This window comes from Triturus cristatus, chromosome 5_2 (genome assembly GCF_964204655.1).
Source record: "Triturus cristatus chromosome 5_2, aTriCri1.1, whole genome shotgun sequence".
NCBI classification, from domain to species: domain Eukaryota; kingdom Metazoa; phylum Chordata; class Amphibia; order Caudata; family Salamandridae; genus Triturus; species Triturus cristatus.
This window is the reverse complement of record NC_140588.1, coordinates 130,505,554-130,532,146: the sequence shown is the minus strand read 5'-3', so window position 1 is coordinate 130,532,146 and position 26,593 is coordinate 130,505,554.

Below are 26,593 nucleotides of genomic sequence, written 5' to 3'. Positions count from 1 at the left end.
TTCCAAAGTTTGTGAAGATATCCAACACAGCCCGGATGGACCTATAGGGGGAGGCAAGATAGAGTAGGATATCAGCTGCATACAGTGATATTTTATCCTCCTGGTAGATTGTCCATTTCAACCTCCTTACCATTACATCCCGCCGTATCCACGCCGCCAATGGCTCAAGCATAAGGAAGAATATCAGTGGTGACAGTGGGCAACCCTGCCGGGTACCCCTTCGTAACCCAAAGGCCCGGGATGTGTGATTATTGACTCGTATTTGACCCTGTATATCCTCATAGAGTAGCTGCACCCACTTCAAAAACTTAGGACCAAATCCGAATCGTGCTAGTACCTCAAATAGATATGGCCATTCTATAGTGTCAAAAGCCATGGAGGTGTCCAATGATAGGATAGCCGCGTCTTCCTCTAAGTAGTTTCGTCGAGCCAGCACGTTATGGAGACGACGGATATTTAGTGTTGTGTTCCTTCCTGGCATAAAGCCGGACTGGTCCGGGTGGACCAGGGAGGAGATGACCGTACCCAACCTTGTGGCCAGTGCTTTCGCCAATATCTTAGCTTCCACATTAATCAGGGAAATTGGTCTATACGACCCACATTGGTCCCCAGGCTTTCCGGGTTTGCGAATTACTACTATGGTAGCTAAACGTTGATCAGGTGGAAGCCTACCAGTGACATAACTTTCGTTGTACATGGCCCGAAGGTGTGGGGCTATCTGAGAGCTCGTCACTTATAGAAACTCAATAGGGGTGCCGTTAGTTCCAGTCGCTTTGCCTGAACGGATTTGGGCGATGGCTTTCTGGAGTTCTTCATCAGTGAGGTCTCTATCAAGGGTGTCTCTCACTTGTTGAGAAAGGGTGGGCAGGTCGCTATCGGTGAGGAGCCGACGGGAGTCCTCTGCCGTGTATGTGGTAGATGGAGAATAGACCTCCTCAAAATATTTTACGAACGCTTCTGCTATGTCTTTGGGGTGTGTAACCGTCTCGCCGCTAGGCACTACTAGTCTCTGCACCCACCTATCCCCCTGATCCCTTTTCTCTAACCACGCTAATGTCTTTCCCACCTTGTCCCCCAACTCGTATAATCTGTGCTGCATATTTAGGTGTTTGGTCATCATATGCTCCCTCGTCTTTAGTTTGTACTCCTCTCGTTTGAGTGTGAGACGATGCAGTGCATCGTCTACGGGATTGTTGGCATATTCAGCTTCCCAGTGTTGAAGCTCGGCCTCTAACTGGAGTATCATTTTGCGTTTATTGCGTATATAGCCAGTTTTTAGTGCCAAGGCCCGCCCTTTCAATACCACCTTGAATGCCTCCCAAATGGTAAGGGCCGAGTCTACCGACCCTACGTTATCGTCGAAGTAGTTTTTGGTATGCGTGCACAGGTCTTCTTTAATATCAGGTATTTTTAGCAACCATGGGTCCATTACAATCGTTGTACGAGGCTGTCGTTCCCAGTGTGTGTATTCGATCCACACCGGGGAGTGATCTGAGATGCCTCTCGGCAGAACCCTAGGCTGTGTGAAACCCCCTAGTGTAGCTGCATAGGTCAAGAAGTAATCAATTTGAGATGAACTCTTGTGTGCATTTGAGTAATAGGTAAACTGCGGTGTGGCTAGGTGTGTCTCGCGTCCAATATCTATGAGGCCCATAGCCTTTGTAAATTCTATCATGAGCCCATTTGGTTTGACCCCGGGTCTCTGTGGGTGTCTGTCAGTTGTGTTGTCGAGTGTGAGGTTGTAATCCCCGCCCAAGATCAGGGTGCCCCCCGGGAGGTTGGTCAGTATCTTTCCCAAGTCTGCTAGGGCTTCTCTACCCAGTGCCGTTGGTAGGTATAACGAGATTATATTCAATGCTCTCCCCTCCCACTGAGCCTCCACCACAGCAAATCTACCTCGAGGGTCAGCCCATATCCTGTGTACAATCAGGGCCAAGTTTTTCTTGATTAGAATACCCGTTCCTCGGGAACCAGTGGTGTATTCTGCGTGCACTAAGAGTTTATATCCCCATCGCGTAAGAGCTTTGCTTTTATTCCCAACTAAGTGTGTCTCTTGTAATAACACCACGTCTGGAGATTGGCGTTTTAGGTATTGCTGCACTATTCCTCACTTTATTTTGTCCCCCATCCCATTTACATTCCAGGTAAGAATGGAAAGTGACACATCCCTGTCACCCCCAATCATCGAAAAGGTGGAAAAGCAGTATATTGCTGATCATCAGCAGTGTATGTAACATGATTGGTATCGGGTGCCTTGACACTGCCATACTTCTGCGCTCATTATCGACTCTGCGCGGTGGAAGGGAGTCAGCATGTACCCCCTGTTGGTCAAGCCAGCGACAGCCCCCCAACCACAGCGACTGCCCACGTGTAGGTATGTAACCCCCTTTGCTGCAGGGGTCTAGCTGGTAGGTACCGCATAGCTGCCAATTCCCCTGCCCAGAACTATCTATACTCATAAACTTTTTCTTTTGCAAATCAACAAATCCAAAACCTTGCGAACTCCCTCCTTGTTCCCTCTCCCCCCTGCCCTCCCCCCTCCCTGCCCCCCTACCCGTGGATTTAATACTACCCACTCCCCAACATGGCAGAGTGCCTCTCACCCCCATTAGGTTGCGAAAAATTTGCGGGGTCAGCAGCTTCAACCCTCGCATGCTCATATCACATTAGTTAGCTTTGCCATCCATTAATAATAACTATCAAGACTCTAGATAGTCCCCTTTCGTAAGGCTCCGCCCTCAACCCTCAGTATCTATGACTTCATACAATGTCTCATGGCGGGTGTTGTTCTACTTGTTACCTTCCCCCCATCTCACGTGCGGGTCGGCAGGGAGTCCTCCTTTGCATGTCTCTCCTCGATTAGTCTCTACTGGTCTGTCGGCTGGCCCCCCCCCTCCGGGGGCCTGGATGTGGACGGTTTCTGACGGCCCCCTGTTGGTCGGTTTGAATTACTAGTGCGATCTCGTCTCTGGCTTCCAGGTCTGGCCTTACCCTCCATCCAGTCCCATGTCTCCTCCGGGGACTCCAAGAACCAAGTTGTCCCGCCCGATTCCACCCTCAGTTTTGCCGGGAACGGCATTGCATATTTGATTTCCCGGTCCCGCAGTTCCCCCTTCACTGCCTGAAAGCTGCGTCGTTGGGCCTGCACCTTGGCAGTGAAATCCGGGAAAAGGGCCACTTCGCTGTTGCCAACTTTCAGTGGGGGACCAGTCCTGGCCGCCTGTAGGATGATGTCTCTATCTCGATAGTTGAATACTCTGGCGATAATCGTCTGTGGTGGGAGCCCCAGGTTTAGGCCGGCCCCCGGGCACTCTGTGTGCTCTCTCGATTGAGAAGTAACTGGACAAGGCCTTGGGTTTAAGTTTCTGGGTGATTAGTTCCTCCACATAGAGGTCCGCCGCCAGCCCCTCTTCCCGTTCCGGAACTCCCAAAATTCGCACATTGTTGCGGCGCGCGCGGCCTTCATAATCATCAAGCTGCTGCACCATTTGGTCTTGTTTCTGTTGCATATCGGCCATTTGAGCCTGCAGCTGTGATGTGTCCATCTGTAAAGCGCCAGTCACCGTCTTGAGTTCTTGGACCTTCTCATCCATTTTCCGAAGATCCGCCCTTATCAGGGACACCTCCACTGTAGCAGAGTCCAATGAGGCACGCATTCCATTTATCGCCGCCATAACATCATGCAGCGTCGGCTCTGTCCCCTGTTTGGGACTGGCTTGTGACAGGTCTTTCTCCGTTGGCGGTGGTTCAGTCATGTCGCCTGTTTTGGACCAAGCGAACTTCGCCAGTTGCTTCTGTGCGTTAGCTTTGGTCCCTCTGCCTCCCGTCGCCATTGATGCGGGGCGCCTCCACCAGGGCCAATCAAGGGTCCGGTTCTACGTTTAGTAGCACCCAATTCGCGATCCTGGGGCACCCCCGATGGGGTCCTGCTGTCTCCTGCCGTGTTATCGGTTTCTTATTACTCTCAGTCCCAGCTCATCCAGGGCGTCCAGGTCTCCGCACATGGACAGAGGTGATCGCAGTACAGACGCGTCTGCTTCGCTTTCCTCACCCGAGGTTGGGCCCAAGTCGTGACGGCCGCTCTCGCCCGCCTGCTTCGCCCAGTACTCCCCTTCCTTTTTCCGTGGCCCCTGGGCCTTCGGGACCCCCGTCGGTCCCCCTGCCTCCACAGCCCAGACTGGTAATGTCGTCTCGCCGCTGGTAGGGCTTCGCGCCTGGATGATAGGTCTGCCGTTTGGCCCTCAGTGGCGTACCCTGCGATTCAGGGCTATCCGTATCACCCACTTGCAGATCTGTTGGCCTCAGGTTCCGAGAGGTTTGGGTGAACCTTCGCAATTTCACTCTCCGACCCGCTTTCAAGGTAAGTGGTGCATGGCACACATTAGTCACAATGCACCAAACTCAGCCCTCGAGCCCACATCCGCTCCAAGCATACATATCTTTTCGGCACACTCGCAGCCTGTATCTCTCACCGGTGGCCGAACACCCCGGTTCACACGCTACTGCCGGTCAGGATACCCGGCGTGCCGCAGGTCTTCTTCCACGCCTCAGGTCTACTACTGCCAACGTGTGTGTCCTCATTCCATGGGTCTGTCCCGTGAGGTCCAGCCACAACAATTGACGGCAGATCAGGAGCAGGCCTACACCCACAGGCCCAACCGCCGGGTTCCGATGAACAGCGCAGGCCGCCCGGCGCTCACCCTCCACCCTTCGCGGTTGTCTTCCACTCCACCGCCGAGTCTTCCACTCCGCCTCTCGGCGACCGGAGATGCCTTAGGCTGGGACCGCTGGTGTAGCGCAGTTCGCCCCTCTGCTATTCCCGGTGTTGAGTGTCCTTACTGTGGGGGCTCCCGGTGCTAATCGCCTCTTGTAGCTGGTAACCAGGGAGCAGAGGGGTGCTGTAGTGCCCTATGCTGTGGGCTCTGATTGGAGGCAGGCCGAGGGCAGGCCCCACCGACCAGGCCCAGAAGCCGGGCCTCGATTTGGGGCACAGGTCACCCGGCGCTCACCTCACAGCGACAGATGCTGCCTGCGTGGCCGTCGCGCACTCCGCCGCTGAATCTCCTCCACCGCTTCAGGCAATCGCTGGGTCCCGCGCCTGCCTCGGGACCCACCAGCGCTGCCCAGATCCTCTTTCCTCCCCGGCGTCCGCCTTCGCTACCCGGGCCAGCGCCGCCGCCGCCTCGGGTGATTCCTCGGGGGTTCCCGGGTCCAAATCTTCGGCACCAACAGGGGCGAGGCTGCCCGCGGGTCCGTTGTGTGTCTTAGCTCCCCCCAAACACCGCGATTCAGGGAGCTTGGATGGCACAGGATCGGTCAGTTACACATGTGGGGCTCGGAGCTCGCTTAGGCGGCCACCATTCTTGCCGGCTGCTAGCCACGCCCCCAGCAAATATACTTCTAATCGCTTCAAAAGTGCCATGTGCGGAAAATTATTTGAAGGATACGAGAGGGTCCTGTAATACTTAAAGTACATTGTGCTAATAGCAAGAATCACCTAGGTCCTGTAATCACCTTTCGTCCGCAAGCCTATTAAAAGAAAATCTTTGCCAAGTATCTCTGAATCTTGCGGTTGTTCCTATACGTTTGGCATAGGCCTCTTCTAATCTACAGGTACTGGCCATTTTATTAAACCAATGTTCAATACTAGGTTGTTTATTGGTTCTTCAGTTTTGAAGGACAAGTGACCTAGCAACTGCGATAGAAATTAATATAAAATACTGCTGGTGTTTTGTGAAACACTTCACTTCTCCTGATGAGCCGAATAGCATCAACATAGGTGATGGCTCGATTGGCGAGGACAAAATCAGTGACATCTTGGCAAAAATCGCCTTCCAAAAGTGCTGCAAATCATTACCTTCATAAAATATATGCACCCAACTACCATTGCCATTTTTGTTGCATTGAAAACATTGATTCAGGCTTGTTTTAAACATTTTAGAGAGTCTTTCGGGTGTATAATATAATAACCATCTAGAATTCATTCTCTTGTAGTTAGTGCCTCTAAATGCTTTATTTGCTAACTCGCTAAGCTGTTTCCATTCTTTGACATTAAACTTGCAACCAGTCTCCGAATAGATTTTTTGGAGTTCTTTTGTCAATATCTCATCAGAATGGGCCTTTTGATGAAGCAGCTGATACCAACAGCCGACCCACACCAATTTAATTTGACATCTGCTCAGTGATTTGACGTGCCATTTCGCCCATCATAGACTAATTAATTTTAAGAAAATTAGCTATCTGTAAAAAACTAAGAAAGAGGCCGGTGATCAGTGTAGTAGCTCGCAGTCGAATCGTTTCAAAGGTAATTAATGTTTCATGATTTAAAAAATTCCCGAGCTGGAGAAAACCTAACTCTTGCCATACCTGATAAAACCCTCTTGACAGTACAAGACCTCCTGCTTCACATTCCTGTATAAGGGTATATGCATGAAATATAGAGATATCTCGAGATTTAAAAACATAACTGAATTCTTTCGGCTCATGTCATTATCACCTTGTACCTTGTTTTTTTGGGAGGTTTCGCCAAACTTTGTAAAACGGGGAATGTGAAAGCTCTTTCCTTTAGCATATGAGTTAGCAGAAAATTATCAAAAGCCGGCTTTTCCTCGCCGAGTTGGGAGAGTAAGTTAGCTAAAGAAGCTTGGTAATACATTAGAAAATGTGGAAGTGACAGGCCTCCTGATGTTACATCTAATTGTAATGTAGCTATTTTAACCCGGGGATGTTTATTATTCCATACAAACTTCCTGATTATTTGATCTAGCTCTTTAAAATATAAATTCAGGATTTTCAAAGGAAGATTGACAAAAAGAAACAAAAACAAAGGGAGCACGAACATTTTGACCATAGAGATCCTCCATATTAATGATAGTTGGAGCATAGACCATTTGTCTAGTAACTTTTTCACTTTCGTGAGCATGCTAGTATAATTTAAGGAAAATATTTGCCCATATTCATTTGTAGTGTGTATCCCCAAATATCTGACTGGATGTGGTGGTTTTAACTGAATGGAAGCTGGAATATCTGAAGGAATCATATTGAATGTTAAAATTTCAGTTTTCGCTTGGTTTACTTTATATCCACCAACCTGTATGAATTTCTGGATATCATCAAGAGCATTCTGTATATTGACTGCCCCTGCTCTAAGATATAGAATAATGTCATCCGCATATAGCTTAATTTTTGCCATCCCCTCAATTGGAGGCAAAATCCTTAAGCTCTTCCGGATCCTGGCAGCCAGGGGTTCAATAAACACTGAAAACAAAAGGGGGGTGTTAGAAAAACCCACTCCCACACCGGAAGGGTGGTGGTGGTGTTCTCCCAGACACGCTGTGGTAGCTTGGCTCGAGCGGTAAGGAAGGCACCGTGTTAAGCATACTCTATGCCCACACAATAACCATGCGTGCATCCGTTCCAAAAACGACACTACACCGTAAAAATTATACTGAAAATATATCTCTTTATCTTCTTTTCTCTTAGTTGCTGATTAAATAAATAATAATACAATCACAGTACACAAGGCTTTTTCTGTGGAAGGGTACGTCAAATAAATACTGTCTTAACGATTCAATAAATAAGGTAGATCATAAATAATCAAGGCATAAATATAAGTGCATTACATAACAGGCAATTAAATATTATGAGGCAATAAATACTGCGAGACAATAAATACTGTGCGACAATAAATACTGTGAAACAATAAATACTGTGAGGCAATAAATACTGTGAGGCAATAAATAGGATGAATACAATAAATACAGTGCTCTCAATAAATAATAAAAGCCAACAGTGACACTTAAAAATCAGTTCACATTCCTGAGGTGCTATGGGATGATTTGACCCAATCCCAGCTTGTAGAGATTTGGATGGCCTGAGGGGTATACTCCCTGGCTTGGACAAGGCTGAGGCCTAAACTGAGGTAGATCAAGGGGGAATCTAGAGATCTGGCTCTCCCACACTACACAACCCCTCTGTATTAGTCTCAGCTCACCCCTGGCACAATCAAGCTGGTTCCAGCACCTCTCTAGCCTCTAGGATGGTCTCTCAGGGCTCCACAGGGCCTTAGGCGCCCTCTATTCCACTTACTGCCCTTTTTATGAAGCTCCGACACCGCTGGAGTCATGTCGACGCCGTGAGGCGGTTCCGGTTCGATGTCGGCGGCCTCGGCGCAATGACAGTTCTTGTCGACGCCGGTAGGCGGTTCCGGATCGATGTCGGCGGCCTCGGCTCGATGTCGACCTCCGGTTCGATGACGTCGGGCAGTCTTGGCTCGATGTCGACTTCGGGCGGCTCCGGTTCGATGACGTCGGCCGGCCTTGGCTCGATGTCGACTTCCGGCGGCTCCGGAGTGCGATCTCCACTCCCGACCTCCGGTGCTCCTTTCCTCAGGTTCCGGTGACTCCGGAGTGCGACCTCCACTCCCGACCTCCGGTACGATTCTCTTCAGGTTCCGGCGACTCCGGAGTGCGATCTCCACTCCCGACCTCCGGCACGATTCTCTTCAGGTTCCGGCGACTCCGGAGTGCGATCTCCACTCCCGACCTCCGGCACGCTTCACCTCGGTCTCCGGCGACTCCGGAGGGCGGACTTCACTCCCCCGTCGACGCCGCACACTCGACCTCGGGTGACTTCCTCCTCGACCTCTGGTACTCTCCACGACCTCCGTCGGCGCCCTCTCTCGACCTCTGGCGGCTCCGGGTACGACGTCTGCTTTCCAGTCAGCGCCGCTTCTCCACCTCGGGCTCCAGGTCTCCAGGCTTCTCGACGTCGGACTTCAGGAAGTTACCAGTAACCAGGTCAGGATCTTGCTGTTCTTTACTTTTAAGGCCTGTTCCTGCTGTCCAGGTCCTTAAGATGGTTTTTCTTGCTTTCTCCCACACAGGGCTCCAGGCTGGGCTCAGTCAGTAGGGACTAGTATCAAGGGTGGGTTTATGGACCCCACTCCAGGCACAAGTTTCCACCCCTGCTGCCTCACTCCTTCCTCCTTCAGGTTTCTGCTGCTCTCTCTTCACCAGTCAGGTGCCAACTGCCAACTCCAACTGCCAACTCTGACTTAGCTTCCCAACATTCTAAACTGCCTCCAACTGTCACAGGGTGACAGAATGTTGCAGAAGGTTCTAGTAGGTTCCAGTGGGTTCTGATGATGTCACAGGTGGCCACCATTTTGTGTCTCAGGCCCTCAGACAGAAGTTCCAGGGGTAGGGAAAATGGCTCCCTGACACTGCATCAACACTAAAAAGTCTGGTGGTTCCCAAAAAGGAAAAATTCTAACAGGGTTTGAGGCAAAAGTGGGACAAAATAAATAATGATGAGGAGGGACCACCCAAAGGGCTGACAGGTCTAACACGCGTCCCCCCCAGCTGAAAGTGGGGAGAGCTACCCAACCCCTTGGGAGTTCTCATCACTAAGGCGGAAATACCTTGAGAGACCGTCTGCATTGGCGTGGTCCACTCCAGGCCGATGTTCCACCTGAAAGTCCATTCCCTGTAGGGAAATAGACCACCTCAGCAACTTGGGATTCTCCCCCTTCATCTGCATCAGCCAACGAAGGGGTCTGTGGTCGGTCTGAACCAGGAAGTGCGAGCCAAACAGGTATGGCCGCAACTTCTTCAGAGCCCATACCCCTGCAAAGGCTTCACGCTCTATTGCACTCCACTTCTGTTCCCTGGGAAGTAGTCTCCGGGATAGGAAGACCACGGGTTGATCCAGACCCTCTTCATTGAGTTGCGATAATACTGCCCCAATGCCATGTTCCGATGCATCCGTCTGGACAATGAACTTCTTGGAAAAATCTGGGGCCCTTAAGACCGGGGCCTCGCACATGGCTTGCTTCAGTCTCACAAAGGCCTGCTGACAAGCCTCCGTCCAGACTACCCGTTGAGGTTGTTTCTTGGACGTGAGCTCCGCGAGGGGGGCCACAATGGTACCGTACCCCTTCACGAAGCGGCGGTAATATCCCGTGAGGCCCAGAAAAGCTCGGACCTCAGTCTGAGTCTTGGGGGTTCCCAGGCCATAATAGCCTCGATTTTCGCCTGGAGGGGTTGCACCGCTCCCCTACCCACCAAGTGTCCAAGGTACACTACCGACCCCTGCCCGATCTGGCATTTGCTGGCCTTGATCGTCAATCCAGCTTGTCTCAGGGCCTGGAGAACAGCTTGCAGGTGACGCAAGTGATCCTCCCAGCTGTTACTGAAGACGGCTATGTCATCCAGATAAGCAGCAGAGAAACTCTCCATTCCAGTGAGGATCTGGTTCACCAGACGCTGAAACGTGGCAGGTGCGTTCTTGAGCCCAAAGGGCATCACACAGAACTGGTAGTGGCCATTGGGCGTGGAGAAGGCTGACCTTTCCCTTGCTCCATCAGTCAGAGAGATCTGCCAGTACCCCGAAGTAAGGTCAAAGGTACTTAGATATTGGGCAGCTCCCAGCCGGTCAATCAATTCATCCGCCCTTGGGATCGGATGAGCATCAGTCTTGGTTACTGAGTTCAGTCCCCGGTAGTCCACACAGAACCTCAGTTCCGGTTGGGCACCTGGTGGTGCAGCTTTTGGTACTAACACCACCGGACTGGACCAGGGGCTGCTGGAAGGTTCGATCACTCCTAGCTCCAGCATCTTAGTGACTTCGCTGTGAATGCTGGCCTTCACCTTGTCCGACATCCGGTAGATCTTGGACTTCACAGGTGGGCTGTCTCCTGTGTCCACATCATGGACGCACAGGTGAGTCCTACCCGGAACAAGGGAGAACAACGAAGAGTACTGCCCCAGGACCTGGCGGCAGTCCTCCTGCTGTTCAGGAGTTAGAGATGGGGAGAGAATCACTCCCTCTACCGACCCATCCTTCTCTTGAGACGCAAACAAATCGGGGAGAGGCTCGCTTTCCACGTCCTCTGCTCCGTCAGTCACCATCATCAAAATGACTTCGGGCCTCTCGTGGTGGGGTTTGAGGCGGTTGGCATGCAGCACCCGTAGGGGCTGTCGAGGGGTCTTAAGATCCACCAAGTAGGTAGCCTTACCCTTCTTCTCCAATACCTCAAAGGGTCCTGACCAGCGATCCTGGAGGGCGCTAAGCTCTCCTGGTTCGATCACCCACACCTTCTGGCCAGGCTCCAACTCCACCGGGTGAGCATTGTGGTCATACCACGCCTTCATCACTGCTTGGCTGGCTTCCAAGTTGTCAGAAGCTTGCTTCCACAACTTAGCCATTTGGCTCCGGAAGGCCAGCATGTAACTCACCACATCCTGGGGAAGCTTTCTGGGAGTTCTTTCCCATCCGTCTCTCACCAGGCTGAGAGGTCCACGCACAGGGTGCCCATACAAAAGTTCGAAGGGGCTGAAGCCCACTCCCTTCTGTGGCACTTCCCTGTAAGAGAACAATAGACAGGGTAGGAGGACGTCCCATTTCCTCCGCAGGCTTTCAGGCAGACTTCTGATCATGCCTTTCAAGGTTTTGTTGAACCTCTCCACCAGACCATTGGTCTGGGGGTGGTAAGGAGTGGTGAACCGGTAGGTCACTCCACACTCCTTCCACATCGCCCGCATGTATGCTGACATGAAGTTGGTCCCCCTGTCGGACACAACTTCCTTGGGAAAACCCACTCGGGTAAAGATTCCCATCAGGCCCCTAGCCACAACAGGTGCTGTAATGGTCCTCAGAGGTATGGCCTCTGGGTACCGTGTGGCATGATCCACCAGAACCAGGATAAACCTGTGACCAGCTGTAGTAGGCGGATCTAACGGACCCACAATGTCGATGCCCACCCTTTCAAAGGGGGTGCTAACGACAGGAAGTGGTTCCAGGGGAGCTTTCAGCTTCACCCCTGTTTTCCCACTGGCTTGGCAAGACACACATGTCCGGCAGTAGGTGTCGGACGACACTTTCATTTGAGGCCAATAAAAGTGTGGGACAAGACGGGCGAAGGTCTTGTCTTGCCCCAGGTGTCCTGCCAAGGGGATCTCGTGAGCCAGCTCCAGTAGGAAGGCTCGATAACGTTGAGGGACTACTAAGGCTCGTGACGATCCATGTAGGGGTGCCTTGGGTTCACTGTAGAGGAGGCCATCCTCCCAGTAAACGTTGTAGTTCCCCTCAACGTTCCCTGCTGCCTGGGCTTCGGCCTGTCGCCTCAGTCCCTCAAGGGTAGGGCACTCCCTCTGGCCCTTGCAGAATTCCTCCTTGGTCGGCCCTCCCTCCACGTGCCACTCGGCCGGGATGGGTAGGTCCTCCAGTTTGGTAACATCCCCCACCGCGGACTCCTGGTCCACCACCTCCGGTGGCCTATCCGTCACACGGGGCGCGGATGCCGAGGCAGGCTCCTCCTGTCCTCGGTTCTTCCCTTGGTCGGCAGCTGGCCGGGCCTTTGTTCCAGGCTCCAGCCGAAACGAACTTCCCCTCCGGGTAGTCGCGGACCTTGTGCTGACACAGGCCCAGTCAGGTGTACCCAGCATCTCAGCATGAGTCCGGTATTCCACCTCCTTCCAAGCATTGTGCTCCATGTCATTCCCCAGCAGACAATCGACTGGCACGGCAGGGCTTATGGCAACTCGAAGTGAACCTGCAACCCCCTCCCATTCAAAGGGAACCTCGGCCACCGGATAGTGGCCTGTTCTGCCGTCAGCCATCGCGGCTGGGTGGAGTACATCGGGAATTACCTGCTCTGGAGACACCAGTTGGCTACGTACCATAGTCATACTGGCTCCTGTGTCTCTCAGAGCCTCCCCTCTTTGGCCATTGATGGTGACCCACTGCCCATACTTTACGGTTTTTCCGGGCACCTGGATCTTAGGAACCATCTCCCGTTCCCCCAGGGACACTAAAGTGACACCCGCCCACTCCCTTCCCTTAGTTAAGGGCATCTCCTCCCCGAGCACTGCACTAGCTACTCCAGGGGCCTTTCCTCCAGTGGGAGGGGGTGGTCGTTTCGGGCACTTCGCATCTCCCTTATAGTGTCCAACGCCACCGCACTCGAAGCAATGGACAACCCTTGGCTGCTGACTCTGGCCAGGATTAGGGTTTCTGGGTGGGTTAGCCCTAGGGGTGAATCCTGTTCCCTTTCCTTGGAAATTATTTTGGGGGCCTTTGGAGAACTCCTTTTTCTTTTCTTTTCCCCTCCCTCTTTCTTCTGGGTGGCGCCCTGTCCGGCCTTTTGAGTATCCCCTCCAGTCCCCCTTGTGGACACCCGGGTACTAGCCCAAATGTCCGCCTCCTCAGCAAGCTTCCGGGGATTGGTCAGCTTGCTATCCACCAAGTGTTGACGCAGTTCAGGGAAACATTTTTCGAGCAGGTGTTCCTTCAGTACTAAATCAAACAACCCCTCGTAGTTCCTCACTTCACTGCCCTGAATCCAACCCTCTAATGCCTTCTTTGCATAGTCCAGGAAGTCCACCCAATTCTGTGTGCCCAGTTTGTGACTACCCCGGAACTTCTGTCTGTACTTTTCGGGTGTTAGTCCAAACTTTCTTATGAGCGCCACTTTCATGGTGGGGTAGTAGGTCTGCTCATCCTCTTCTAGGGCCAATAATGCATCCCTACCAGCTGGAGGCATGTACTTGTAGAATCCCCCTCCCCAATACTTCTCTGGAACCCCATGGGCCCTTAACGAGACCTCATAGGCCGCTAGCCACTTGGCGATATCGTCACCCGCCCCATAGCTAGCTACTATGTCCTTTGGCAGGTAGGGTTTGGGTTCCCTGGTGATTTCTTGGTCTTTGCTGCCACCATTAGGAACAGGGTGTGCCCTAGCTCTTAGGATCTGAAGATCTATCTCTTTCAGCCTTAACTCGTGAGCCATCCTCTGTCCCTCCTTCTCTTTCTCCAGCTCTGCTAACTTCCATGTGAGCTGTCTTTTCTCCCTCCGGTCAGTTAACTCTACTTCAGATAAGCCACTGCTAGAGACAGTGCTGCCCTTCCTGGAAATGGTTCTGGGCCCCGCTACTAGGTTCCCCACTTCAGGTTGGTACATCCCAGCCCCCTCACTGTCAGGCTCTCCATCCCTGTCTTCCTTCTCAGCCTTACTCTCTCGTCGTGCCTCCCACCAAGCCCTCAAGCTGGTCTGGAGTTCAGCCTTCTTGGCACCTGGGGGACAGTACACCCCCTCTCTCTGACAGAACTCTCTGAGTTGGGCCACAGTATAACTTTCCACATTTTCTAAGACAAATTCCATTTTGCCCACTCAGAACAGAAGACAGGTTTTTACAGAAGCAATGCAGGGGGGTACCTTTAATAATACCTCCTCCCACCACCAGAGTAAATTTGGAAAAACAAAAACTCACAATTAGGAAGGCCGCTTTGAGAAAACTCCCGGTGTAGGCCAATGGACTACCCACAGTTATTGTCGAGTATACGTAGGCACAGCTCAATCCCACCGCTGAACACCAATCATGTTAGAAAAACCCACTCCCACACCGGAAGGGTGGTGGTGGTGTTCTCCCAGACACGCTGTGGTAGCTTGGCTCGAGCGGTAAGGAAGGCACCGTGTTAAGCATACTCTATACCCACACAATAACCATGCGTGCATCCGTTCCAAAAACGACACTACACCGTAAAAATTATACTGAAAATATATCTCTTTATCTTCTTTTCTCTTAGTTGCTGATTAAATAAATAATAATACAATCACAGTACACAAGGCTTTTTCTGTGGAAGGGTACGTCAAATAAATACTGTCTTAACGATTCAATAAATAAGGTAGATCATAAATAATCAAGGCATAAATATAAGTGCATTACATAACAGGCAATTAAATATTATGAGGCAATAAATACTGCGAGACAATAAATACTGTGCGACAATAAATACTGTGAAACAATAAATACTGTGAGGCAATAAATACTGTGAGGCAATAAATAGGATGAATACAATAAATACAGTGCTCTCAATAAATAATAAAAGCCAACAGTGACACTTAAAAATCAGTTCACATTCCTGAGGTGCTATGGGATGATTTGACCCAATCCCAGCTTGTAGAGATTTGGATGGCCTGAGGGGTATACTCCCTGGCTTGGACAAGGCTGAGGCCTAAACTGAGGTAGATCAAGGGGGAATCTAGAGATCTGGCTCTCCCACACTACACAACCCCTCTGTATTAGTCTCAGCTCACCCCTGGCACAATCAAGCTGGTTCCAGCACCTCTCTAGCCTCTAGGATGGTCTCTTAGGGCTCCACAGGGCCTTAGGCGCCCTCTATTCCACTTACTGCCCTTTTTATGAAGCTCCGACGCCGCTGGAGTCGTGTCGACGCCGTGAGGCGGTTCCGGTTCGATGTCGGCGGCCTCGGCACAATGACAGTTCTTGTCGACGCCGGTAGACGGTTCCGGATCGATGTCGGCGGCCTCGGCTCGATGTCGACCTCCGGTTCGATGACGTCGGGCAGTCTTGGCTCGATGTCGACTTCGGGCGGCTCCGGTTCGATGACGTCGGCCGGCCTTGGCTCGATGTCGACTTCCGGCGGCTCCGGAGTGCGATCTCCACTCCCGACCTCCGGTACGATTCTCTTCAGGTTCCGGCGACTCCGGAGTGCGATCTCCACTCCCGACCTCCGGCACGATTCTCTTCAGGTTCCGGCGACTCCGGAGTGCGATCTCCACTCCCGACCTCCGGCACGCTTCACCTCGGTCTCCGGCGACTCCGGAGGGCGGACTTCACTCCCCCGTCGACGCCGTACACTCGACCTCGGGTGACTTCCTCCTCGACCTCTGGTACTCTCCACGACCTCCGTCGGCGCCCTCTCTCGACCTCTGGCGGCTCCGGGTACGACGTCTGCTTTCCAGTCAGCGCCGCTTCTCCACCTCGGGCTCCAGGTCTCCGGGCTTCTCGACGTCGGACTTCAGGAAGTTACCAGTAACCAGGTCAGGATCTTGCTGTTCTTTACTTTTAAGGCCTGTTCCTGCTGTCCAGGTCCTTAAGATGGTTTTTCTTGCTTTCTCCCACACAGGGCTCCAGGCTGGGCTCAGTCAGTAGGGACTAGTATCAAGGGTGGGTTTATGGACCCCACTCCAGGCACAAGTTTCCACCCCTGCTGCCTCACTCCTTCCTCCTTCAGGTTTCTGCTGCTCTCTCTTCACCAGTCAGGTGCCAACTGCCAACTCCAACTGCCAACTCTGACTTAGCTTCCCAACATTCTAAACTGCCTCCAACTGTCACAGGGTTCCAGAATGTTGCAGAAGGTTCTAGTAGGTTCCAGTGGGTTCTGAGGATGTCACAGGTGGCCACCATTTTGTGTCTCAGGCCCTCAGACAGAAGTTCCAGGGGTAGGGAAAATGGCTCCCTGACACTGCATCAACACTAAAAAGTCTGGTGGTTCCCAAAAAGGAAACATTCTAACAGGGTTTGAGGCAAAAGTGGGACAAAATAAATAATGATGAGGAGGGACCACCCAAAGGGCTGACAGGTCTAACAGGGGGATAGTGGGCATCCCTGACGTGTGCCTCATTTAATGTTAACCTTACCTACTTCTGACCAGTTAATAATGATTTTAGCTTCAGCACAACTATATACTTTTTTAAGCATCTGTATGAATTGTGACGGAAAACCAAGTTTATCCAAAATCAAAAATAAAGCTCTCCAATCTACCAAATCAAAAGCCTTTTCTGCATCCATCATCATAATCACCACATTGGTCTTATTAATAGAAAAATAATTAATGGCTTGCATTAAAAAATACGTATTAGAGGCCATGAGAAGTCCTGAAATAAAACCATTTTGGTCGCTATGAACTACTTGTTGTGCACAAGGTGCTATCCGTTTTGCCCAGATTTTCATAAGCAATTTATAATCTGTGTTTAGCAGACTGATAGGACGATAAGAGCTGGGATCGGAGGGATCTTTATCTTTTTAAAGAAAATTATTAACACTGATTTCTTAAAACGTTTGGGGATCTCTATAGATTCTTTAATTTGATTAAACAATTTTGTAAAAAGGGAAGCAATTCTTCTTGGAATGCCTTATATACTTCCACCGGGATTCCGTCCCCACCACAGGCCTTGGCATTGGGCATACTATTTAAAATCTTTCGGACGTCTGTAATTCCTATTTGAACATTTCATGTCTCAGAAAGCTGTTGTGATAACAAAGGTAGTTCTAATTCTTCGAAATACCTCCTCAATGCTAGCTCATCTATTGCCTGAATTTCTGCATAGATTTGATTAAAATGTGTAAGAAACACCTCAGTAATTGCCTCTTTATCGTCCTCTAATATACCCGTTGATGGATTTTTAATTTGGGTAATTAACTGAGCAGCTTTTTGAAATTTAGTAGACCAAGCCAAAAATCTACCCATCTGTTGGCTTTCCTCATAGAGCTTCTGCTGATAGGCCTTACTGCCTGTAATTGCCTCTAATAGAAAAAAATCCTCCAACTTCTCCTTGGCTCCATCTAGATCTTGCTATTGCGCTTTTATAATAGGCAATGGTGTATCTGTTGGAACTACATTGAATCTAGCTTTTTCTACGGCAGTCTGTAATTCCAGAATCTTTTGTTTCCGAATATTACCTATTTTTGCCTTATATGATATAATCTGGCCTCTGAAGGTGGTTTTGAATGCCTCTCATACCGTAAACAAAGGAGCCGTATTTAAATTAAGCTGGAAAAAACTCCTTGATAAACCCTCTGGCTTCTGACAACAAAATGTAGTAGGGATTTATCAAACTTCATCTTGACCTCTTTTTTATAGCTCTTCCTAATTTCAATGTAATTGAAACTAATGAGTGATCGAAATACGAATTAGCCAATATTTCTGTCGGGCCATTGGCAACCAACTTATCTACTAGAAAGTAATCCAAATGAGAGGCTGGTCTAAATCTTGCCGAATAACAGGTAAATTGCAAGAGACTAGGATGTTCTAGTCTCCAAGGATCTATTAGTGAGAAATCAATAAAGAGCCTCTTTATTAATTTTGCGGTTTTAGGCTTTAGTTGGTGTTTTGCCTTGTTTGATGTATCAAGTGCCAAGTTCTGAATTAAAATCACCACCCAAAATTATAATACCTTCCATTGGTACTACTAATTGATAGATTTGGGCAAGTGCTGCAGTATCATCCTCAATAGCACCGTAATAACTAACCAAATTCAGGACTGTTTCCTGGAGCTTTACTTTCACCCAAAGCCATCTACCCTTCCCATCTTGACGGATATCCTTAACCTGCCAATCAAGGGTGTTAGATAATAGGATCCCCACTCCGCGAACTGCTAAATTAGCAGACGAGAAGTATGCCTGCAGATACTTCTTAGGAAGAGATATCCTTGGGGTGTCAGTCCTGAGATGCGTTTCTTGTAAAAATATGATCTCGGGAGAGAGGGCCGTTATCCAGTTTAAAAGAGCAGCACTTTTCCGCGGGTTAAGTAATCTGTTCACATTACATGTTACAATTTTTATATCCTGCATTTTTTGATAGCAGCTTCTCTAATTTTCTCCCAGACTTTCAGCCTTGAATTTCCCATTATTTCATCTCAAGATCAATCTCTGAAGTTTTCTTGTCCCTTGCAAATTAATTCTAAATAGTTATATGCACTTTTGCATCTGTTAAGGTTTATGAGGAACTACATAAAGTATAAAAATTCAAAATTAATAGCATTCTTTATCTCTAGTAGCTCCTATAAACAGTTGAGTGTTGCACTATGTGTTGAAAAAACAAAATAGAAATTAATATTACCATATACCTGCAGTTCTGTGGTGGGACATAAGGCTGCAAGGAAATGTTTGCTGTCTTCTTTAACACTCAGGGCTATTCGCACAACCTAAATCTTTTGATTTTCTCTAGGGTTAACAGAAACAGCCTTATGCTATAAATTTGGAAAAACTCGAGTTGGCACTCAGACACCAGAGAGATTAGTGAACAGGGAAACAATTGAGTATGACTGCAATGTGCTGTTAAAACTTTATGGAGATGGCATTCACAACTTTAGTAGATAGTGTTGTGTTCCTGCACTAACGAGTGCGATAAATAATGCAGGACAGTGGAGTGATTTCTGGAAAGTCTTTCTATTTCCCCTATTGGCAATCAACTGATTAAGCCACACCTTTTTCCTCTGGCCCCCAATGCGTAGGTCTGCTTCCTGCAGGTGGCCAAACCTATGCGATATCATTTTAATTTCATCAGGAGTCACAGAATACTGGCATGAGCCTTACCTGTCAGAGTCCACTTGTTCTGAAGCATAACTAATTCGGTTGAAGTAGGACACATCTCTGCTGATGGATGTCCCAGTCTGAGATGCCATAACCATGTGTCCTTTTCTCTCCACTACTCACAGAGGATATTTGTCAAATGGGGTGTCACTCTCTTTCCTTTGTTTTTGTCTGACAAGGACCCAGTCCCCTTTTCCAATGTCACTCTCTTGAACTTACATTTGTTTGTCTGCAGACAACTTCATTTTGTCTGTCTTTTGTGAGTTTGTGACTTGATGGTTACGAGTGTCCACTTGACTTTCCACAGTCCACCTAGGATGTTTGGTCCATTTTGTCCGACCAAACATGAGGGTGGCTGGGCTCTCAACAGTTGTGTAATGAGTAGTCGAGCGATAGTCTCTCAGAACTTGGCACATGCCTGGCTCAATTCGATTTGTTGTACAGATACTCTCTGAATGGTTCTTTTCAGAGTGCCCATGAACAATTCAGCAACGCCATTGGCTTGGGGCAAAAGGTTGTGATGTGTTGATGAGCTACATCAGGATTTTTTTTATTACTTGCTGGGGAATGGAGGGTCATTGTCTAACTTGAGTGTTAGAGGAATGCCCCCCTTAGCAAATATGTCATTCAAAATGTTGATGACCTTTTCATGACTGGTGAATGAGATGGGTTTGACCAGTGGAAAACTAGAGCATCCATCAACTAGAACCAAAAGGTATTGTCCATGCTAGTGGTTCAAAGAAATCGACGACAGCTATTTCCCACACCTGAGTAGGGAGATCAGACATTATTATCAGAAGGTGTGTGGTTTTTGATGAGAGACACTGGCATAGATGCACTTTCTTAACTCCTACTCCACTCTCTCATCTAGCTTGGGAAGCTACACTCTCTCTCACAGGGCTCTTTTGGTACCGACTATGCCACAATATTCTTCATGGGCAAGTGCGATGACTGTGCGCCTTAGACTTTCTTGTAATACAATTCTTGATCCTCAAAGGATGATCACATCACTCATGACTGCTTATTCCCAATGAACACTGCAGAACTTTTGAAGCTCTTTGGACACCCCTTCTTTCTTTTTCTTTACTTTTCAGCTTTGAGAGGTAATCAATTGTTTGACCACAGTCATCGTATCGCTGGCCAAAGTGGTACGTTATTCTTCTGCTGCTAAGGGTGTTGATAAACAGTCACACAAAGCAGGGTGGGGTAGAAGGACTCTGACAGATTTAGTTCCTTTCCTGTCTTGTAGATGATGGTATAGTTGTACTCCTGAAGCCATAACCCCAGCGCTCAAATTGTGATGGAATCTTAGCCTTGGGTTTCCCAAAGATGGTCAACAGTACCTGATGATCAGTGACAATTGTAAAATGTTTGTCATATAGGAACACATGGGAATGTTTGTAAGCCTAAACAACCATTCAGGATCCGTCAGACTGTGGCTGGCATATGTGACAATATGTCTCTGAGTGTCTGACAGGCCATTATATTCTGTCAGGATGGCTCCCAATCCCACAGGCATGCGTCAGCAATGATTTCAGTGTGGAGTTTTGGGTCAAAGTAAGCCATGACCCTGACTTTTTTAATGGTCTCTTTGATCTCCCTGAATCTTGTTTCACAGCTTCATGACCATTGAAATGGGACATTCTTCTTTGTTAGCTGACGTAGCAGGGCACTGATAGTAGTTTAATCACAAATGTATCTGGTTCAGTAAATGGCCATCCACAGGAAAGAGTGTATTTGGGGCATGTCTTGAGTTTCTTTGGTTTCTGAGAGACTTTTTACCTTCTCCAGGTCAGGTTTCATGTCATTCTCAAGGAAGATATGTCTGGAGAATTTGAGGTGCTTCTTATGAAATTCACATTTATGGGTGTTCAATGTGAGGGCAGCTTCGGTGAGTAATTGGCATACTTTTAGAAGGGCTTTGCCATGTTCTTTCCTTTAGATAGCAAAAATCAGGATGTCTTCACTGTAATTGAAGGGATTTGACACAGGCTGGATGACTCTATGGATTCCAGCTGTTGAAGAGATACCACAATTGAGTCTCTTGTTCTAAAGAGGCCCACATGGGCCAAACAATTGGTGAAATATTGACTGTGTTTCAGTTCTAGTTGATGGTGTCTCTTGTTTAGATACAGCTTTGAGAATACTTTAGCACCGTTGAGTTGGGTGATCATGTCTGCTATATGAGGTCCTGGGTGTCTTTAATGGTGGATTGCACAATTTACTTGATGCATGTCAAAACAGATGCGTACCTCAGTCTTGTCTCTTTTGGCACCACCACTATGAGTGAAACCCATGGATTAGAACCAGTGGAGTGTTCTGTAATGCTGAGTTTCAGAAGGTTCTTTATTCCTTTTTCACAGCATCTTGTAGATGAAATGCAATTCGGCGATGCCATTGACCTATAGGGATAATGACCTAATTTATGTGCTGTTTGAACCTTGACACCCTTCAACTTCCCCAGTCCATGAAATAGTGATGAGAATTGATGAACTACATCAGGATTTGTGTTTAGATGATAGTTAACAGAGATCAATACCATGCCAGTGACAGATGTGAAACTGAGACGGCAGTCACTGCAAGTCGTTCCTTTAAAAATAAGTATTGTTGCTTTAGTTAATTTCTGTTTCTGTCTCATCATTGTCATAAAGGAACCTTGCCTTTGCAAGGGTTGATTAGTAGCCCAAATGCGTACCTTAATATGTGATGGGGTGAGAGTTGATGTCAGTGTTAGTTCTTTAAATTTGTCTTCCGGCATGATGTTAATGAATGCTCCCCTGTCAATAATGAATGGCATGGAGCCACTATTTATCTTGAGTTGAAGATCCTTTCGCTTTGCCTGGCATGTGTGTTCCAGCTGAGAACTGATGGCAGATGTTTGTAGCTAATTTGCCAAGTCAAGTTCACATATTGGAGTTGTGTCCATAATCATCATTAGTAGATATCCTTCCCTCTCTCTTTCACTCGAAACAGACACACAGCCTTGAAATAGTTCTCCTTTCCACATCCCTTGCAGGTTTGTCTGAGGGACGGGTATTTGCCCTTGTGTGGAAATGAAAAACAGCACCTGTAGCATAGCTTTGGCAAGTTGTTGTGCGTTGATTTGAGGGTGTCAGAGCTGGTGTTGCGACAGCTTCACATGGAGAGTACTATTTTTCGAGTCTACAATCCTGCCTCTATGGCAATTGCTTGTTGTTCTGCTCTCTCTTCTGCCCGAGCAGCCAATAACATTCTGTCTAGTGTAAGAGTGTCATGGAGCATGTTGTGTCTAAATTAATCAGACAGACATCCATCTATAATGCAAAAATGTATGGCTTCTTCGTCATTGAACTCGCTGATTTACAGTTCATGATGAGGGTTTCAAATCTTTCTACAAACTCATCTATTGTCTCACCCTTTTGTTGGCGTACTTGGTGGAAGATATAGCATTCATAATCCACATTTGGTAAGGGATCACATTTTTTCACCAGTGCTTCCTTCATTTTGTGGTAGGAGGTTGCTGCTACCCCTGTTTTTGATGATGTTGTTGAATCCTTCTCACACCAGGTTTTTGAGATACTTGATTATCTTGACATCATCGGTTTTCTCCAGAGTGTTGGCAGTCATCAAAGGTGTTGATCCATGCAGTTCATTTAGTGCCAATATTTTGTTTCTTGGCCATGTCAATAGGAGGAGGCATTTTTAAGAAGACAGCTGTGTTGTACATGACCCCTCCCTCTGATGAGGAGACTGCTGAAGTGCTAGTATCTGTGGGTCATTGGGCTGCTAGCGATATGGGTGAAATCACCTGGCAGTGCACCACTTATGGGAAGAGAGGAAAGTGCTGTAGATCAAAGGTACCACAGGTTTGGCAGAGTTTTGCAGTTGTTGTGTAGTGTTTCTGTCACTTTGATCCAAACGTGAAAATCAAGTGGATGTTCCCAGGCTTGAAAGTAGCAGGAGCATACAAGAGCCCCAGGGCAGACTAACCTGAATAGCATTGAGGCAGGAGGCCTAGTTCATAATCAGCACAGATCCGGGCCCCAGCAGCATTCATCCATTGAGCCCCACATGGTCAGGGAAGCCAGGCTTCAATTAGACAAGGCCTGTCGGGGCAGTCGCAGCAGTACGCCAGGCAGCTCAGCATGTGCAGGGACAGCGTGCATACATGTACTCACTGCACACAAACTCTCCTGTCCCAACCTCTTCATGCCAGCAGTGTGGCAGGCTTCAGCACCTCAGGATAAAGAGTTCATGCAGCAGGATCAGGCCAGCTCACAAGTGAGAACCCGGGGCTGGTGCTGGTGCAGGCATGATTGTCTCTCGTCGCGAGATTGCGATGTACGATGTGGGACACGGGAGAAGCTTCCTGAGACGGAGCACCTTTTGATCAGGTCATCTCTCACATTCTGTAGGGTCATGGAGAAAGATGTTGGTGGGCCCTGTAAAATCCTCAGACTGTCTGCAATGCACCCTTTCTGCCCCCTGGTTGTCAGAGACATTGAAAGATGAGTGGAAATATTGCAAGCAGTTGGAGAGGCTATGGTGGAAATGTTATCTTTTGGATAATAAAAACAAGTATTGTAAGGCTCTTAGGGAATACAATAGACTAATAAAAAAAAGGCACAAACCACCAATTTCAAAGACAAACTATCTTCACTAGATAATAGTCTGCAAGAAATCTTTAAAATTGTGGAAAATGTTCTCCACCCTCCGACTTGTGCACCGCTGGCACCCTCCTTGGCCAACTTCTACAAAAAGTTAGCTGACTTTTTTAAGGTAAAATTCTAGAAATTGCCTCTAACTTGGAATCAAATTAGATTTTTTTGCTTACTGTAAGTAGGCCAAAGTTAAGTAGCACAGCTACTTTCTGCACTCTGTCCGAGTTCTCTTCCATCTCGTTGGAGGAATCAGAACATACTATTCTAGCATGTAAGTCAGGTTCTTCCAAAGACCCATGTCCTCCAATGATTTTGAAAACCACGGTGAAGATAAATATTTCAATTTTCAATTACATGTTCAATATGTCCATTCATTCTGCAACACGGCAATCTTGCTGGAAACAGACCAGAGTTGTTCCTCTTTTGAAAAAATCTTCAGCGTACAGATCTCAACCTTCTAATTTTCAGCCCATCTCTCTTCTCCCCGTGATGTCTAAAATGCTGGAAAGCTGATTAACTGCCTACAGTCCTCATATTATTAGCACTTTACTCTTCTGCATCCTTCACAATCTGGTTTCCGTCCTCGTTATAGCATGGAAACAGCTTTGGTGGAGGTAACTGATGCAATCAAGCTGACGCTAGATGAAGGGAAACAGGCAGCCTAGGTCCTATTGGATCTATCTGCAGCCTTCAACACAGTGTTGCATGTTATTCTCATTCAACTTTTGGAGAATATGGGAGTTGGAAGATTCGCACTAGCTTGGATTTGCTCTATTTAGAAAACAGAAGCCAAGCTGTTTGGATGGCCTGCACTCTTTTGCTGTCATAACCCTTAAATTTGGAGTCCCACAGGGGTCGTTCTTAAATGTCACTTTATTTAATATTTTTTCATCTCCACTGGCTTCCCTGGAAGAATTCTATTGTATGAGTATTATCTTTATACGCGGATGACCCACAGTTATATTAATTATTGAAGAAAGGTACTACTGTTGCACAGGAAGCTTTTAAGAACTGTTTGGGGGTGGTCTTGAGTGGATGTGGGACAGTGACTTGCAGTATAATGCTGACAAGATTAAAATTCAGCTGCATGGGGGCACTCTGTCCTCAATGGTGAATGGATTGCTGACAGGATCATACATCCACTCCCCTCCCCCTGCCCTCGCCCCACAAGGCTTGTCCGCACTTTGGGAGTCAAGAAAGATAATCAACTGACTATAGCTCCTCAGATTGAATTGGTAGTTGGAACCTGTTTCACTTTGCAGAAAGTCTCCTAAAACATTTTTGTTTTTGCTTCCTTCCCCAGCACATAAAATGGTGAATCATCGACTTATTACCTCCTGTCTGGACTATGCTCTATACTCGAGTTTGACTGCCTGCCTGACCAAGGGGCTGCAAGTTGAGCAAAATGCTGCTACCAGATTGCTTTATGAGATTCCTCATTGAGTATTTACCTCCCCTCATTTGAAGGTGTTGCACTAGCTGCCAATTAAGGAAATAATTCAATTTAAAACTTTGGTCCTAGCACACAGGGCGATATATTGCACAGGCCCTTCCTATCATTCAAATAGAGTAATCCAGTAATGCCCTGCTAGGATTCTTCAAGGTACAGATGCTAGGCTGCTACGTGTCATTAAAATTACATGAAAAAAATGTGGAGGATCTTGCTTCCCATCTTCACGGCTCAGTCCTAGAATCGTCTCCCTTTGAAGCTTCGCCAGATGGAAAGTGAAGGCCTTTTTCGGAAGATCTTAAAAACTTGATTGTTCAAGATTGCCTATTAGGGATGACTGCTAGGTTGTTAAGGAGGATGTATGACGTTACAACGCATGCTTTTACACCGCATGCCGTTACAACGCATTTTTTACACCGCAAGATCTGTTACAACTCAAGCCTTTACAACGCATGCTTTTACAACGACGTACACTAGATGGAGTGCTGACATTAGAAATGTATAATTTACTATTCTAACTCCAGTCCACGTTGCAGTAGGGAAGGTGTTTGGATAGTAAAACTACACTATTTCTAATGTTAGCACGCCATCTAGTGCATTTCGTTGTAATGGCATGCGTTGTAATGGCATGCGTTGTAACAGATTTCGCGTTGTTACAGTTTCGTTGTAATGGTAGTGCGGTGTAAAAGTTGCGTCGTAAACGTTGTATACCGTTAAGGATGAGGGTTATGCTGGAGTCTGCTCTCTTATCGCCAGGACACTCTTTGAATAGCTGTGCTCTCTATGAGTCGTTTATTGATTGATTGACTAACTGATAGAGTGTTACAATCACAAGCTACAGACCTCCATGGCAGAACCTTGGCAGTCCTCGAAACAGTGACTGGTAAAGTTTATGTGTGCATCCTCCCTGTGCGCAGATCCTTCTATTACAGGTTGTGTGTGTGTGTGTGAACGCATAGACAAAGTAGGGATCTTTGAAGCCCTATTGTGATTGGCACAGTGTGTGTCTTGCACATTTCATCAATCTTCATGAGGCCAGTGTAACATGCTTGCGACTTGTGCTTCATACTCTGCTCTGCAGACTAATGCAGTGATTGCATACAAATGTGCGAAAGACTTGCTTTTCAGGGAAATATGGTCAGTGGTGTTAATGAGCATATAATGCAAATGTATGTATATGAACACTCATCAGCCCCGGGCTCTGCTACTTGTAAAATAACGTCATCACCGTTACCCTGTGAAATATGCACTCCATTTCCATTAGTCTATAAAGATGCAAATCAATTCAAAAACACATATGTGCCTGGCATGCTATTCTAAATGACTCAGGATTCTGAAAAATACATATTGGTCAATAAAGTCCATCTTTCCGTGGGAGACTGAAA